This window comes from Callithrix jacchus, chromosome 7 (assembly GCF_049354715.1).
Source record: "Callithrix jacchus isolate 240 chromosome 7, calJac240_pri, whole genome shotgun sequence".
Classification (NCBI taxonomy): domain Eukaryota; kingdom Metazoa; phylum Chordata; class Mammalia; order Primates; family Cebidae; genus Callithrix; species Callithrix jacchus.
Window position 1 is genome coordinate 125,640,393 of NC_133508.1, and position 17,248 is coordinate 125,657,640.

The window sequence follows — 17,248 nt, forward strand, 5'->3', positions numbered from 1 at the left end:
TGAACCTGGGAGGTGGGGGTTGCATTGAGCCAAGATCTCGCCATTGCACTCCAGCCTGGGCAACAAGAGCGAAACTCCGTCTCAGGAAAAAAAAAAAAGCAGGTGCTGGTGAGGATGTGGAGAAAAGGGAACTCTTATACACTGTTGGTAGGAATATAAATTAGTATAGCATAGGGATATCTATACTGGTATGTTTATTGGACATGAGGTGTATTGCCTATATAGTTGCCATAATAGCAACTATATAGAATCAACTTAAGTGTTTATCAGTGGATGAATGGATAAAGAAAATGTGTTATATATACATAATGGGATATTATTCAGCCATAAGAAAGAATGAAATCATGTCATTTGCAGCAATATTGATGGAACCAAAGGTCATTGTATTAAGTGAAATAAGCTAAACACTGAAAGATAAATTCTGCATGTTCTCACTCATATATGGGAGCTAAAACAGTTTACCTCGTGGAGGTAGAAAATGGAATAACTAGTACCAATAGTCAATCCACTACAGTTAGCAATAATGTATCATATATTTTAAAGTAGCTAGAAGAGAAAACCTGAAATATTCCCACCACATATAAATGACAGATACTCAAGTTGATGGATACCCTAAATGCCCTGACTTGATCATTACACCTTCTATGCCTGCAGCAAAATATCACATGTAAAATGACCATATGTAAAATATGTATTAATTTTTAAAACTAAAAATAAAGTTACTATACACTCCACCAATTCCACTTCTGGGTATGTACTCAAAAGAATTGAAAGCAAGGTCTCAAAGAGATATCTATACACCTGTATTCATAGCATCATGTTTCACAGTAGCTAACAACATGGAAGCAATCCAGGTGTCCATCATCAGCTAAATGAATAAGCAAAATGTAGTGCATACATATAGAGTGGAATATATTTAGCCTTAAAAAGGAATAAAAATCTAACATATGCTGCAATATCAATGAACCTGAGGACATTACGCTAAGTGAAATAGCCAGTCACAAAAAGTTAATTACTGTGTGATTTCACCTACCTGAGATAGCTGTAGTCAAATTCTTAGACAGAAAGTAGGATGGTGATTGCCAAGGGCTGGAGATGGAGAATAGGGAGATGTTGTTTAACATCCGACTCCCATGTATTTTTTGAGCTTCAATGGAAATGTCAATATCTCAAAAATAACCTTTCCTGACCACTCTTGTAGATAAATTATGATCAGTGGGGTAGGTAGGATAATGACCTCCCCTACCCACAATGCTGTAATCCCTGGAAAGTGGATCATGTTCCATTACATGGAAAAGAAGGAAATAAAATTGCAGATGAAACGAATGTTGTCAACCAGTCAACCTTAAAATAGATTATCCTGGACTATCAAGGTGGGCACAATGTAATCACTTAGTTGTGGAAAAGGGAGCAGAAGAGGACTAGAGTAAATATGAAAACAACTCAGCCCGGCCGGGCGCGTTGGCTCAAGCCTCTAATCCCAGCACTTTGGGAGGCCGAGGCGGGTGGATCACGAGGTCAAGAGATCCAGACCATCCTGGTCAACGTGGTGAAACCCCGTCTCTACTAAAATTACAAAAAATTAGCTGGGCATGGTGGCGCGTGCCTGTAATCCCAGTTATTCGGGAGGCTGAGGCAGGAGAATTGCCTGAACCCAGGAGGCGGAGGTTGCGGTGAGCCGAGATCGCGCCATTGCACTCCAGCCTGGGTAACAAGAGCGAAACTCCGTCTCAAAAAAAAAAAAAAGAAAGAAAGAAAGAAAGAAAACGACTCAGCCCACAATTGTTAACTTTGAAGATAAATGAAGAGAGTCACAAGCCAAGGTATGCAGGTGACCTCCAGAAGGTGGAATGAACAAGAAAACAGTTTTTCCCCTAGATCCTCCAGACACTTTTGATTTTAGCCCAGTGAGAACCCACTTTGGGTTTCTAATGTCCAGAACTTTAAGATAATAAATGTATGTTCTTTTAAGCCATAAAGTTTGTGGCAGTTTGTTACAGCAGCAGTTGAAAACTAACACATCCCTTTAATATAAATTATCATAGGACAACTTAGGGTGAACTTGTTCAAATTGTAAATTACACTAATTATTTGGTCAATGTCACCATGCTTACAAAGTGTATTTCCACTCTGTCCTGCTCATAACTGGCTTAGGCCATTGCCTAGCACATAGTAGTCTCTCTACAAATATTTGTTGAGTTAATGAACTGTGTCGTAGCAAAATATTCTGATCCTATACAACCAAAACAATTGCACTCCAAGTATGTACGATCCAGCCAAAAAGCAAAAGTTCCTGTGGCTAAATGATGTTTGTGAGGCCTTATGTATTTTTTTATTAGCCACTTTAAAAAGAGAAACAATTTAGTTTATAAATATTAAGACAATGCAATGCAACAATGAGTGAAATATTTAGAAAAAGCAAAAAAGATTCAATATACAAGTATGTCTCCAAAGAACATAAAGCAGAGGAACAGAACAAATACTATAAACTATAACCAAAAAAAATCTTTTAAAATATTGAAACTATGTATTGAGAGAATACACTATGACATCTGAAGATGTCAACTTAGAAAAACCTTAGGTATATATTAGTAATTATGAAATGCTTTAATTCTATTCATCTCTATGTCCTTTTAAAACATCATTCTTAAGGTAGAAGAAAAGAAATACAAATATAAGAAAAACTGTGTGTGGAGGTGGAGCAAGATGGTGAAATAAAAAGTTCCACCAAATGTCCTCCCAACAAGGACAGCAATTTAACAACTGTCTACACACAAAAAAACCACCTTCATAAGAACTAAAAATTAGGTGAGCCCCTCATAGTACCTGGTTTTAACTTTGTATTGCTAAAAGAGGCACTGAAGAGATAGAAAAACAGTCTTGACTCACCAGTGCCACCCCTTCCCACCGCCAGCAGTGGCAGCTTGATGCAGAAAGTGTCTCTAGGTGCTAAGGAAGGGAGAACACAGCAATTGTGAGGCATCAAACTCTGTGCTGTCTTGTTAGAGCAGAAAGGAAAACCCGACCAAACTCAGCTGACACCATATGTGGAGGGAGCATTTAAACCAGCCCAAAACAGGGAAATCACTGATCCTAGCAATCCAAACTGGAGTTCTCACAAACCTGGCCACTGCAAGCTAAACTGCTCTGGGTCTCTAAGCTAACTTCAAAGGCAGCAACTCTTAGGTGAGTCCTAGTGCTATACTGGGCTCAGAGACAGCATACTGGTATGGGAGGGCAGGGGGGATGGGAGGGGTAAGGAAATACCTACAACCTATTAAGACACAAGCTGGAACAGCTAAGGGAGTGCTGGTATCACCCCTTACCTAACTCCAGGCTGTACAACTATAGGCTTCAAAAGAGACCCCTTCCTTCCACTTGAGGAGAGGAGAGGGAAGAGTGGTGAGGACTCTATCTTGCATCTTGGATACCAGCTTCGCCACAATAAGATAAGGCACTGGTCAGACTTGTGAGGCCCTCATTCCAGGGCCTAGCTCCCAAATAACATTGGAGGACCCATACTGGGCCAGAAGGGAACCTGCTGCCTTGAAGGGAGGGACCCAGTTCTGGCACCATTCATCACCTTCTAACTGAAGAATCTATGAACTCTGAATAACCAACAGTGATATCCAGGTACTACATCAAGGGCCTTGGGTGAGCCTCTGAGACATGCTGGCTTCAGGTGAGACTCAGCACATATCCAGCTATGGTGGCTATGGAACAAAACTCCTTCAGCTTGAGAAAAGCAGAGAAAACAGTAAAGGGGACTTTGTCTTGCACCTTAGGTACCAGCATGGTCATAGGTGGCTAGAGAACCAAGCAAGGCCTTGAAGTTCCCAATTAAAGGACTTGCATCTTGGATGGCATCCCTGAACCTGCCCTGAGCCAGAGAGGAGCCCACTGCCCTGAAGGGTGAGTTCAGCCAGGCAACATTCACCACAAGCTGACTTAAGAGCCCTAGAAAAGAACATCAGTGGTAGTCTGACAGTACTCCCCAGGGCCTATGGTAGCAGTGGCTACAGGATGAGTCTTCTCTGCCTTTGGCAAGGAAAGGCGAAGAGTGGGAAGAACTGTGCCTCATGGTTTAAGTGCCAGTTCAGCTACAGTACAATAGGTAGACTAGGTTTTTTCTCTAGTCCCTGACTCCGGGATGGCACCTCTGGACCTGCTTGGGGCCTGGAGAAACACATCCAATGAAAGGAGGCAAACAGTGTGGGTGGCTTTGGGCCTTCAGGGACTTCAGAGCCCCGGGGCCTTCAGTAAACATAGGCAGTAGCTAGGGAGTAGTTACAGCAGGCCTTGGGCAAGATCCATGTTGTGCTGGCTTCAGGTCTGACCCAGTGCAGTCATAGTGGTGGTAGCCACAGGGATGCTTGTGTCACTCAGCCCCCAGCTGCAGGTGACTCAGTACAGAGAGAGAGACTCTGTATGTTTGGGACAAAGCAAAGGAAGAGAACAAGGGCCTCTGCCTGGTCATCCGGAGAATTCTCCCAGATCTTGTTGAAGACCATCAAGGTGTTACCTCTATCAATCTGAAAGAATCACAATGTTAGCAGGCTTGGGGTGTCCCCTAAGGCAGATCTAGCTATATTACAACACCCAAGACCTTTCAAATATCAAGAAGGCCTTCCCAAGAATAAGTACAAACAAGCCCAGACAGTAAAGACTACCTAACTTCTCAATGCCCAGACACCAACAAACATCTACTAGCAATAACACCATCCAGGACAACATGACCTCACCAAAAAACTTAAATGAGCCACCAGGGACCAATCCTGAAGAAACAGACATGTTTATACTTTCAGAGACAGAATTCAAAATAGCTGTATTTAGGAAACTCAAAGAAATTGAAAACAACACGGAGAAGAAATTCAGAATTCTCTCAGATAAATTTAACAAAGAATGAAAAAATTAAAAAAATAAAGCGGAAATTCTGGAGCTGAGAAATGTAATTAACATACTTAAGAGTACATCAGAGTCTCTTAAAAGCAGAATTGATCAAGCAGAAGAAAGATTTAGTGAGCTAGAAGACACGGTATCTGAAAATATACAGTCAGAGAAACAAAAGAAAAAACAATTACAAACAATGAAGCACACCTACAGAATCTAGACAATAGCCTGAAAAACGCAAATCTAAGAGTTATTTGCCTTAAAGAGGAGCAGAGAAAGGAACAGACATAGAAACTTTTTCAAAGGATAACAACAGAGAACTTCCCAAACCTAGGAAAATATACCAATATCCAAGTACAAGAAGGTTATAGAACACCAAGCAGATTTAACCTGAAGAAGACTACCTCAAAGCATTTAATAATCAAACTACCAAAAAACAAGGATAAAGAAGGGATCCTAAAAGCAGCACGATAAAGAAAACAAGTAACATACAATGGAGCTGCAATATGTCTGGCAGAAGACTTTTCCGTGGAAATCTGGCAGGCCAGGAGAGAGGGGCATAACGTATTTAAAGTGCTAAAGGAAAAAACTTTTACCCTAAAATAGTATATTTTGTGAAAATATCCTTGACATATAAAAGAGAATTAAAGACTTTCCCAAAAAAACTAAAGCTGAGGGATTTCATAAACCCCAGACCTATCCTACAAGAAATGCTAAGGGGTTAATAAGTTATAGGTAATCACCTGAAGGTACAAAGCTCACGGGTAATAGTAGTACACAGAAAAACACAATATTATAACACTGTATCTATGGTGTATAAACTACTCTTATCCTAAGTAGAAAGACTAAATGATGAATCAATCAAAAATAATAACTACAACAACTTTTCAAAACGCAGACAGTATGATAAGATATAAATAGAAACAAGAAAAAGCAGAGGATAACATTAAGGCACAGAGTTTTATTGGTTTTCTTTCTGCTTGTTTGTTTACGCAAACAGTGTTGAGTTGTTATCCGGTTATAATGAGTTATAAATATTCGCAAGCCTCAAAGTAACCTCAAATCGAAAAAACATGCAATGAATACACAAAAAATAAAAAGTAAGAAACTAAATCATAGCACCAGAGAAAATTACGTTCACTAAAGGAAGACAGGAAAAAAAGAAAAAAGGAAGAAAAGACCACAAAACAATCAGAAAACAAATAGCAAAACAGCAAGAGTAAGTACTTACTTATCAATAATAACATTGAATGCAAATAGACTAAACTCTTCAATCAAAACAATACACATACTTGTCCCATAAAATCACACATAATCTGAAATAAATACATGGAAAAAGATAGTCCATGTGAAGGGAAACCAAAAGAGCAGGAGTCACTATACTTATATCTGACAAAATAGATTTCAAGACAAAAATTATAAAAAGAAACCAAAAAAAGGTCATTATATAATGATAAAGGGGTCAATCCAGCAACAGAATATGACAATTTTAAATATATATGCACCCAACACTGGAGCACCCAAATATATTAAAACAAATATTATTAGAGCTAAAGAGAGAGATAAGCCCCAATACAACAATAGCTGAAGACTTTAACACCTCACTTTCAGCACTGGACAGATCTTCCAGACAGAAAATCAACAAAGAAACATTGGACTTAAATCTGTACTATAGACCAAATGGATTTAATAGATATTTACAGAACATTTCTTCCAACAGCTGCAGAATACACATTCTTTTCCTCAGCACGTGGATTATTATAAAGGCCGGATCGTACGTTAGGTTACAAAACAAGTCTTAAAACATTCAGAAAGGCTAGGCGCGGTGCCTGAAGCCTGTAATCCCAGCACTTTGGGAGGCCGAGGCGGTTGGATCACAAGGTCAAGAGATCCAGACCATCCTGGTCAACATGGTGAAACCCCGTCTCTACTAAAAATACAAAAATTAGCTGGGCATGGTGGCGTGTGCCTGTAATCCCAGCTACTCAGGAGGCTGAGGCAGGAGAATTGCCTGAGCCCAGGAGGTGGAGGTTGAAGTGAGCCGAGATGGTGCCATTGCACTCCAGCCTGGGTAACAAGAGTGAAACTCTGTCTAAAAAAAAAAAAAAAAAAAAAAAAAAAAAAAATTCAGAAAATTGAAATAATATCAAGTATCTTCCCTGACCACAATGAAATAAAACTAGAAATTAATAACATAAGGAATTTTGGAAGTCATACAAATACATTAAAATTAACAATATGCTCCTGAATGACCAGAAGGTCAATGAAGAAATTAAGAAGGAAATTGAAAAATGTATTGAGGCAAATGATAATGGAAACACAATATACCGAAACCTATTGGTACAGTGAAAGTATACTAAGAGGGAAGCTTGTAGCTATAAGTGCTTCCATTAAAAAAGACGGTAAAGTTTAAATAAACATCTAATGATGCATCTCAAAAAAAAAAAAAAAACAGAAAAGCAAGAGGAAACCAACCACAAAATTAGTAGAATAAAGAAATAATAAAAATCAGAGTAGAAATAAATGAAATTGGAATGAAGAAAACAATATAAAAGATCAAGGAAACAAAAAATAGCTTTTTTGAAAAGTTAAACAAAATTGATATATCTTCAGCCAGACTAAGAAAAAAAGATTGAAGATACCAATAAAATCAGATATGTAAAAAGAAACGTTACCACTGATATTGGAGAAACTCAAAGTATCATTAGTGGCTACCATAAGCAACTATGTGCCAATAAATTGGAAAATCTAGAAGAAATAAACACATTCCCAGACACATACAACCTACCAAGACTGAACAATAAAGAAACCCAAAACCTGAACAAATCAACATAAAATAATGAGATCGATACCAAAATAAAAAATCTCTCAGTGAAGAAAAGTCCAGGACTTGATGGCTTCACTGCTGAATCCCAAACATTTACAGAAGAACTAACACAAATCCTACTAAAACTATTCCAAAAAATAGAAAATGAGGGAATAGTTTTAAACTCATTCTATAAGGCCAGTATTAACATCATATCAAAATCTGACAAAGACACATCGATAAAACTACAGGCCAATGTCTCTGAAGAATATTGATGCAAACATCCTCAACTAAATACTAGCAAACCTAACTTAATAAATTAGAAAGAATATCATCATGATGAAGTGAGATCCATCCCTGGAATGATTCACCATATGTAAATCAATCAATGTGATACATCATGTCAACAAAATGAAGGATAAAAATCATATGATAATTTCAATTGATGCTGAAAAAGCATTTGATAAAATTCAACATCCCTTCATGATAAGAACCCTCAAAAAAATGGATGTAGAAGAAACATATCTCAACATAATAAAAGCTGTATATGACACACCCATTGGTAGTATCATATAGAATGGGGAAAAATTAAGACGGTTTTTTTCTAAGATCTGAAACATGTCAAGTATGCCTACTTTCACTGATGTTATTTAACATAATACTGGAAGTCCTAGTTAGAGTAATCAGACAAGAGAAAGATATAAAAGGCATCCAAATTGGCATGGGAGAAGTAAAATTATTCTTGTTTACAGATGATATAATCCTGTATTTGGAAAAACAAGACTCCTCAGAAAAACTATTTGAACATATAAACAAATTTGGTAAAGTAGCAGGATACAAATCAACATATAAAAATAAGTAGCATTGCTATTTTCCAACAGTGAAAAAAACTGAAAAAGAAATAAAAAGTAATCCCAAATACAATTGCCTCAAATAAAATTAAATACCTAGGAATTAACTGAAGAAGTGAAAGATATCTACAATCAAAAGTGTAAAACAATGATGAAAGAAATTGAAGAGAACACCAAAAATGGAAAAATATTCCATGTTCATAGATTAGAATAATTTGTATTTTTTAAAGGTCCATACTACCCAAAGCAATCTACAGATTCAGTGTAATCCCTATCAAAATACCAATGACATTCTTCAAAGTAATAAGCAAAAAAAATCCTAAAATTTATATGGAACCACAAAAGATACAGAATAGCCAAAGCTATCCTTAAGCAAAAAGAAGAAAACTGGATGAATCACATTACCTGACTTCAAATTATAATACAGAGCTATAGTAACCAAAACAGCATGGCAATGGCTAAAAACAGACACCTTGACCAGAAGAATAGATTAGAAAACTTAGAAACAAATCCTTACACTTACAGTTAACTCATTTTCAGCAAAGGTGTTAAGAACATAAACTGTGGAAAAGACAAGTCTTTTCAGTAAATGATGCTGGGAAAACTAGATATCCATATGCAGAAGAATGAAACTAGATCCCTAACTCTTGCCGTATAAAAAATCAAATCAAAATGGATTAAAGACTTAAACCTAAGACCTCAAACTATGAAACTACTACAAAAAAAATTGGGGAACCTGTTTAGGACACTGGTCTGGACAAAATTTATTGAGCAATACCCCACAAGCACAGACAACCAAAGCAAAAATGGACAAATGGAATTACATCAAGTTAAAAAGCTTCTGCGCAGCAAAGGAAACAACAAAATTACAAGACAACCCACAGAATGGAAAAATATTCGAAACCTACCCATCTGACAAGAGATTAATAGCCAAAATATATAAGGAGCTCAAACAACTCTATAGGAAACTATAATAATCCAATCAAAAATGGGTCAAAAGGTTTGAATAGACATTTCTCAAATAAAGATATACAAATGGCAAACAGGCACATGAAAAGGCATTGAACAGTATTGATCATCAGAGAAATGCAAACCAAAACTACAATGAGGCATCATCTCATTCCAGTTAAAATGGCTTTTATTCAAAAGTCAGACAATTACAAATGCTGATGAGGATGTATAACAAAGGGAAGCTTCATACACTGTTGGTGGGAATTTAACTTAGTACAACCACTATGAAAAACAGTTTGGAGGTGCCTCAAAATAACTAAAATTTGAGCTACCATATGATTCAGCAATCTCATCAATGTGTGTATACCCAAAAAGAAAGGAAATCAGAATATCAAAAAGATATCTGCACTCCCATTTTACTATAGCACTGTTCACAACAGCTAAGATTTGAAAGCAACCTAAGTGTCCCTCAGTGAATGAATGGATAAAGAAAATGTGACACATATACACAATGAAGTACTATTCAGCCTTTAAAAAAGTGTGATTTGCAACAACATGGATGGAACTGGAAATCATTATGTTAAGTGAAATAAGCCAGATATAGAAAAATAAATATTGCATGTTCTCATGTATTTGTGGCATCTAAAAATCAAAACAATCAAACTCATGGACATAGAGAGTAGAAAGATGGTTACCAGAGGCTGGGAAGGGTAGTGGGAGGCAGGGGTAAGGTGGGAAGTAGGATGGCAAATGGGTACAAAAAGAAAAAATGAATAAGACCTACTATTTGATACTATAACAGGGTAAATATAGTTAATAATAACTTAACTGTACATTTTTAAATAACTAAAAAAGTTTAATTGGATTGTTTGTAACACAAAGCATAAATGTTTGAGAGGATGGATATCCCCATTGTCTATGATGTACTTATTTCACATTGCATGGCTGTATCAAAACATCTTATGTACCCCACAAATATGCATACCTACTATGCACTCACAAAAATTTAAAATTAAAAGAAAAACAGAGTAAGAAAAAGCCTTTTAGCTCTGAATTTGGATTGAAATTATCAGTATAACCTCATGGGGCATTTAAAAATTAAAGGTAGATACACACTCATACATTTTCTAGATCAGTCCACCAAAAAGGTCTAGAAACTATGACCAATCCAGAATCAGTGAGCACTCCTGGGGCCTAGACTGGTGTCACCATACATTTTCCCTTTAAAATAAACCATGACCTTTTAAAGAAATGGTTAATTTCAGGCCAGGGACAATAAATGTAAAATATTGACCTGGAGTATCTTCTGGGAATGACAAGAAATTGATTCATTATCTTGAAAACTGAATAAATAAAGGGGAAAGACCAAGAATTTATCCTGTTTTCTCTATGTGAACTGTACCAAAAGGTAACCAACGGGTAACCAAATAGTAAATAAGGGAAATATATTTTTATAAAATTATTACAGCTAATAAATATAAGCAACTTGAAAAAATTAGAATACAACCATGTATAAAGAATTAAGAGATCCAAGTATGAGCATCAACAGCAGTTAACAACAATAGCCAAAAAAGAGCAAATACCAGATATCATGTCTCCAGATATCAATGTAAAAGAACGTAACACCACATATAATACTGACAAAAGATTGAACTCCAAGCTCCACCAGTCTCTTGATCCAAATTCCAGTTTACAGGAAATACAAAGGACATGGTGTCATGTAAACATGTTTCATAAGTACATAATCAGGAAACTCTGCCTCTGGGAAATTATCCAAGCCCAGTTCTTTGAAAAATGAGAGATGGGAGGAGAGAAAGAGAAACAAAAAAAGAGCAGGAGGAGGAAGAAGAGAAGGAAAAGGTGGAGGATGAAGAGAAGGAAGGAAAAAGGAAGACAAGGAAGAATAAGGAGAAAGAGAAAAGGAGAAAGAAGAGGAGGAGAAAGAAAAGGAGAAGAAGGAAAAGAGAAGAATGGAGGAGGAGAAGAGACAAATTATAAAATTTTAATTGCAGATTAAAAGTGACTTGAAAGACATATCAATTTTTTTAATGCGCAAGACTAAACTATAGTGTTTAAGGAAGCACACTTGGGTAATAAACCATAAAGATTTCAAAAGAAGTGATGACTGCAAAAGCCAGGATAATAATTACTTTTGGAAGGAGGATGAGACTGTGATGAGGTGACGATTTCTGTAAATGTTCCATTTTTTTGTTGTCCCAGATGGTGGTTACAATAATGTTCACCTTATGATAATGTGCTAAATATTTTGGTGTGGTTTCTTGTACTTGCCTTTTATTTTACAATAAAAAGATTTTTAAATACTAATGCTATTTTCAGAATACAGACAACAGAGAAATAGAGAAGCAACTTTTTCTTTTTTTGAGACGGAGTTTCGCTTTTGTTACCCAAGCTGGAGTGCAGTGGTTGCTCACCGCAACCTCCGCCTCCTGGGTTCAGGCAATTCTCCTGCCTCAGCCTCCTGAGTAGCTGGGATTACAGGCATGCGCCACCATGTCCAGCTAATTCTTTTTGTATTTTTAGTAGAGCCAGGGTTTCGCCATATTGACCAGGATGGTCTCAATCTCTTGACCTCGTGATCCACTTGCCTCGGCCTCCCAAAGTGCTGGGATTACCGGCTTGAGCCACCACGCCTAGCCGAGAAGCAACTTTTTAATCCATGAATGGGTTAGGCAGGTGTCTTGCAAAACATCAGTTATGACAAAAAGCTAGTAAGAAAACTACCTAAAGAAAAACAAAAAATTTTCTGCCTAGCCCCATGACATTATTCTGGAATAAATATCTCAGACTTTGGGAAGATATTGTTGCATCTAATTATGTCTAATATCTTGCACTTATCAAAGAATGGGTAGATTTATGGGAAGAATAACCCAGCAGGTAGCATGTGAGATTTTTCCAAATAATCATGGTCATTTTGCCTATTAGGTGTCTCTCTTGCAAAAGAAGAGGCAGGCTTCCCACCTGAAAAAGCATAAAAAAGAAAAAGAGAGAGAGAGAGAGAGAGAGAAACCAAAGGCAAAAAGAAGGAAAGAAATAATAATGATACGAGTAGAAATTAGTTAAGCCAATGAAAAAATAAGGATAATCAATGAATCAAAGAGCTGGTTCTTAGAAAAGATGCAAAAAATTGACACATTTCTTCAAGACTGATAAAAATTACCAATACCAATGATTAAACAGCAGAACTTGCAGATTTTGCAGACATCAAAAGTACAATAAAAAATACTATGAACAGCCCCACACACATCAATGTAATAATTTAGAAGGGACGACTTCTTCAAAAACACAAGCTACAAAAGTCATCCAATATAAAATAGACAATTTGAATAGCTGCATTCATGATTTTAATACTACCAAAAAGAAATCTCCAGACCCAAATGGTTTCACTGGAGAATTCAAATATTTAAAGAAAACTAAAGTCAATTCTAAGCAATCCCTTCCATAATATATCAGAGGAGGAAACACTTCTATATTCATTTTATAAATCTAGTTCTTCCCTGATACAAAAACCAAACTAAAACAGCAGAATAGCAAAGAAACTACAGACCAATGTCCTCAAAAATGTAGATACAGAAATTTTTAACAAAATATTACCAAATAGAGTTTAACAATATGTAAAAGCAATTATATATTATAACAAAGTGGGGTTTATTTCAGGGATGCAAGGCTGCTTCAATATTCAAAAAAATCAATCGGAGTAGTTTACCATTTTAACAGGCTAAAGAAAAATAACACATTATTATATTAATCAAAACAGAAAAAGCATTTGACAAAAAGCAACACCCATTTATGACAAAACCTATGAGAAAAACAGAAATAGAGGAGAACTTCCTCAACTTTATCCACAAGGAGCATATAGTCTATATTATATTTGATAGCGAGAAACTGAATGTTTTCCCTATAAAATCAGAAACAAGGCAAGGATGTTTATTCTCACCACTCTTATTCAACATAGTACTGAAAGTCCTAGCCAGTGCAATAAGGCAAGAAAACAAAATAAAAGGCATACATATTGGAAAGGAAGAAATAAAACTAGCCCTACTTGCATATGATGTGACTGTTTACAGAGAAAATTGCAAGGAATTCACAAAACCTCCCAGAACTAACTCAAAAAGCTCACAGGATACAAGGTAAACATACAAAAAATCAATTTTATGTCTATAATAAATAGTAACAAACATGTGAACACTATAATTAAAGTGCAATACCACTTAATTGATCAAAAATGAAATATTTAGGAATAAATCTAACAAAATATGTATAGGACTATATGTTGAAAACTACAGAACCTTGATAAAATACCCCAAATAAGTTCTAAATAAATCAAGAAATATACAATGTTTATATGCAGGGAAACTCAGCAAATTAATATATAGGTTGAACACAGTTCTTATCAAACCCCTAGCAAGATTTTTTGTATATATAGAGAAGAGCTTTCTAAAATTTACATGGAGAGACAAACAAATAGAACAGCTAAAACAATTTTCTTTGAAAAAAGAATAAAGCAGGAAGAATCAATATAACCAATTTCAAGACTTTTATTATATAGCTATAGTAATCAAATTGAATGAACCTGCCTCACTATTATTCTGATCTTTCCTATTTCAAGAAATGGCAACCATTTCTGATTAAAGTGACTTCTCACTATTACATGTATTTCTAATAGACATTAATAGCACATTACACATATTAGATCCATTAAGTGAAACACACATCAGCAAATTTGTGTGCTGCATGCCTCGAATGGAGCAGACATGATAGCATACTTGATTAAAATCCTGGCTAAAAGTGCTTGTATCCAAGAAGTCTCTAGTATAGATTTCATTTAGTTTATGTATATATAAATTATATTAACTGCTTTGGTTTCTAAGTGCTTACATGTGATGCTACAGTGATATTCAGCAACATGCACTCTACTACATTTTTCATGCCGCTACAGACTAGATATGTCTTCAAAACATAAATTTAACAGCAGAATTTTATCTAATCTTCTGGCTCGTATCTATAAACCAAACATTTCAATAATGTTTTCTACATTCAAACAAAACTACTACAGTTTTTGCATTGGAAATTTTAAAGACAAAACTAGGCTTTAATTGCATTCTCGCTGATTCTGATTATTTGAAAAGCACACCAAAGTTTACTTACAGTAAATGCTTAAATCTTACATTTTATTTGCATTTGTTTTAAGGCCAGAGATTTATTGAAACAATATCAAAAAAACATTTTTAAACTTTAGTAAATACAGTATCTCATTTTATATAGCAAAATACTCAAAATTTGTGCCAGTTTTCCTGTGGTTTGTAAAATCTGGTGTACAGTATGTTTGGTGAGTAAAGCCAAATCATTGGGACAGAAAATACAGTCCCAAGCTAATACATCACTTTACCATCTAGCATTTATCAAACACATAGTAGGAAGCAGGAAAACAGTGCTAGGCATGTTTTGCATTTTAAGGTAGCAAATACATTGAAACATTCTCTTAAAGTCGGCTCTCTTTCATTGAAATAAACAAATTCTCATTTAAAAAACAAAAATAGGAAATTTCTTGAAAATGACAAGAAAACAAATTGCAAGAGAGGTCTATCTGTGATGATTTTCTTTTTCCTGAAGAGGAAAAAGTGGAACATATTCCTACTGTCACAATCCCTTTTAGCTATGTGACTTCAGTTACACAAATATGTAAAAAGCAGAATCTGAGACAACTTGGTTAAGTCTTACAACATGAGCCTAAGCCCCTTCTTACTCCCTTATTTTTTTATGCCAGGACATTGTTCGGAATGACCTAGTTATAGACATTCTGACAGACAGCACTAGGAGGTTGTCAAGTTTATTAATTCTTTCTCCCTTTTTTCCTGAGACATTTTATGTTTATTTCCTTTTGGTTTCCAAAAGTCACCTTTTTGCAAGAGACTACAATTTCCTCTGTTAATTCTGTATATTTTTAACTAAGCTCACACATTTAATGTACCAAGTAACTTGTAACACTGATCAGCATGTGATGAAGTCACTAGATGTGTACTGAAACCTTTTTTTTAAATCTATCTTTATTCTATAGAAACGGTTCTGAGTTGTCATCTTGTAATAATCAGATAAACTCCATACATAATCTAATTATCACACTCATTTCTTAAATTCATCTAGCCTAAACTTTGGCTATGGCTCTACTTGTCCAGACACACTGATTAAAGTAAAAAGGATATCATATGTGACAAGGAATGTGTCAAAATATAAAATATTCACTGTTTTATATTATAGGTATGATTCTTCACCAAAATCAGCAAAACCTGACGAAACGTAATTCCCCTGAGGGCAAGACCTTCATCTCATTCACCACTCTATCCCTAGCACCTAAAACAAGGTCTGGCATATATCAAGGATTCATTATATATAAACTAGTTAAATGACTTACTAGTGAATTAATATATAAATAATCCATAATTGATAACCGTATCAATAATGCCTCATATAAATACTTAAAACTTTAATGTACAGACAGCATAGAATGGCTGTGAGTTTTAAAAAATTTTTTAAATACTCTGAGTGAGTGAAAATGTAGAAAAATGAAAGAGGGACTATCATCTGCTGCTGGTGAAAATGTAAATTGATACATTTCTGGAGGATAACTTACAATATATGCTATAAGTTTTACATCCAAAAACTTACAAATTTATCTTAAGAAAATGATGAGATTTGGGCATAAAGATTTACTGACAAAGATAATAGAATTTTTATTATAATAACAAAATTGAAATGTTCTATATATCCCAAAATAATGGAGTGGTTAATTAAATTATAGTATACTCACAGAATTGAATATTATGCGACTAGCAAAAACTGTCATTCAATGAAATAAAAAAGATGATCCAGAGATAACATCAATTTTTTAAAATTCAATATGCATATTCATAAAAGAGTGGAAAACACATCAAAATACTAAGTAATTTGTTGTTTATTGGTGGCATTACAGATGATATGCTTTTTCAGATTTTGTTATTGCTCTTTTCAATATTTTCTAAATTTTCTATGATGAAAAATTATTTACTTTTGAACTTACATTATTTTAATAAAATTAATCTAAAATCAAAATACAAAGGAAAAAAAAACTAGTTTTAAACTAGTTTTAAAACCAGAAAGCCTTCTAGGTTTGAAACTAGGCTCGGGCACAACTTCCTCAACCCTCTCATCTTGCTGCTTCATGTATTTAATACCGTCTACATTGCAGGGCTTAGCACAGTTCCGTGCACATAGTAGATAATAAATAAATAATGCCCGATAATAACTACATTCAGTTAATACTTAGACATAAGTATTTATAAATGAAGACTACGAAATATACTTTTACAAAAATTTCCCTATTAATACCTTCACTCTTACCAAAAACTTATTTCATTGCCTGTTGCATGGGTCAGTTCGAAAAACAATTAATTACATATGGAAGGATTATATGAAGTTACAATCAGAGCAATTACTAATGTAGTCCACCAATATATTTTCGAGCATATTGCTCAAGTGCTTAAAATGTGATTTTTTTTAAAAAAAAAGTCTATCTAAAACATTTTATAACTGGCTAGCTTTTATGACAATTTAAATTTTTCCATATGGCCAACAGCTGACAGTATTATGCCAGCTTTAATGTTCCTCTCCTTTTTTTATATAAATATGCACTTTCAAAAACAGATTTAAATTATTGAGAAGAGAACCATGAATTTTTATAGAGTTGGTGTTGACA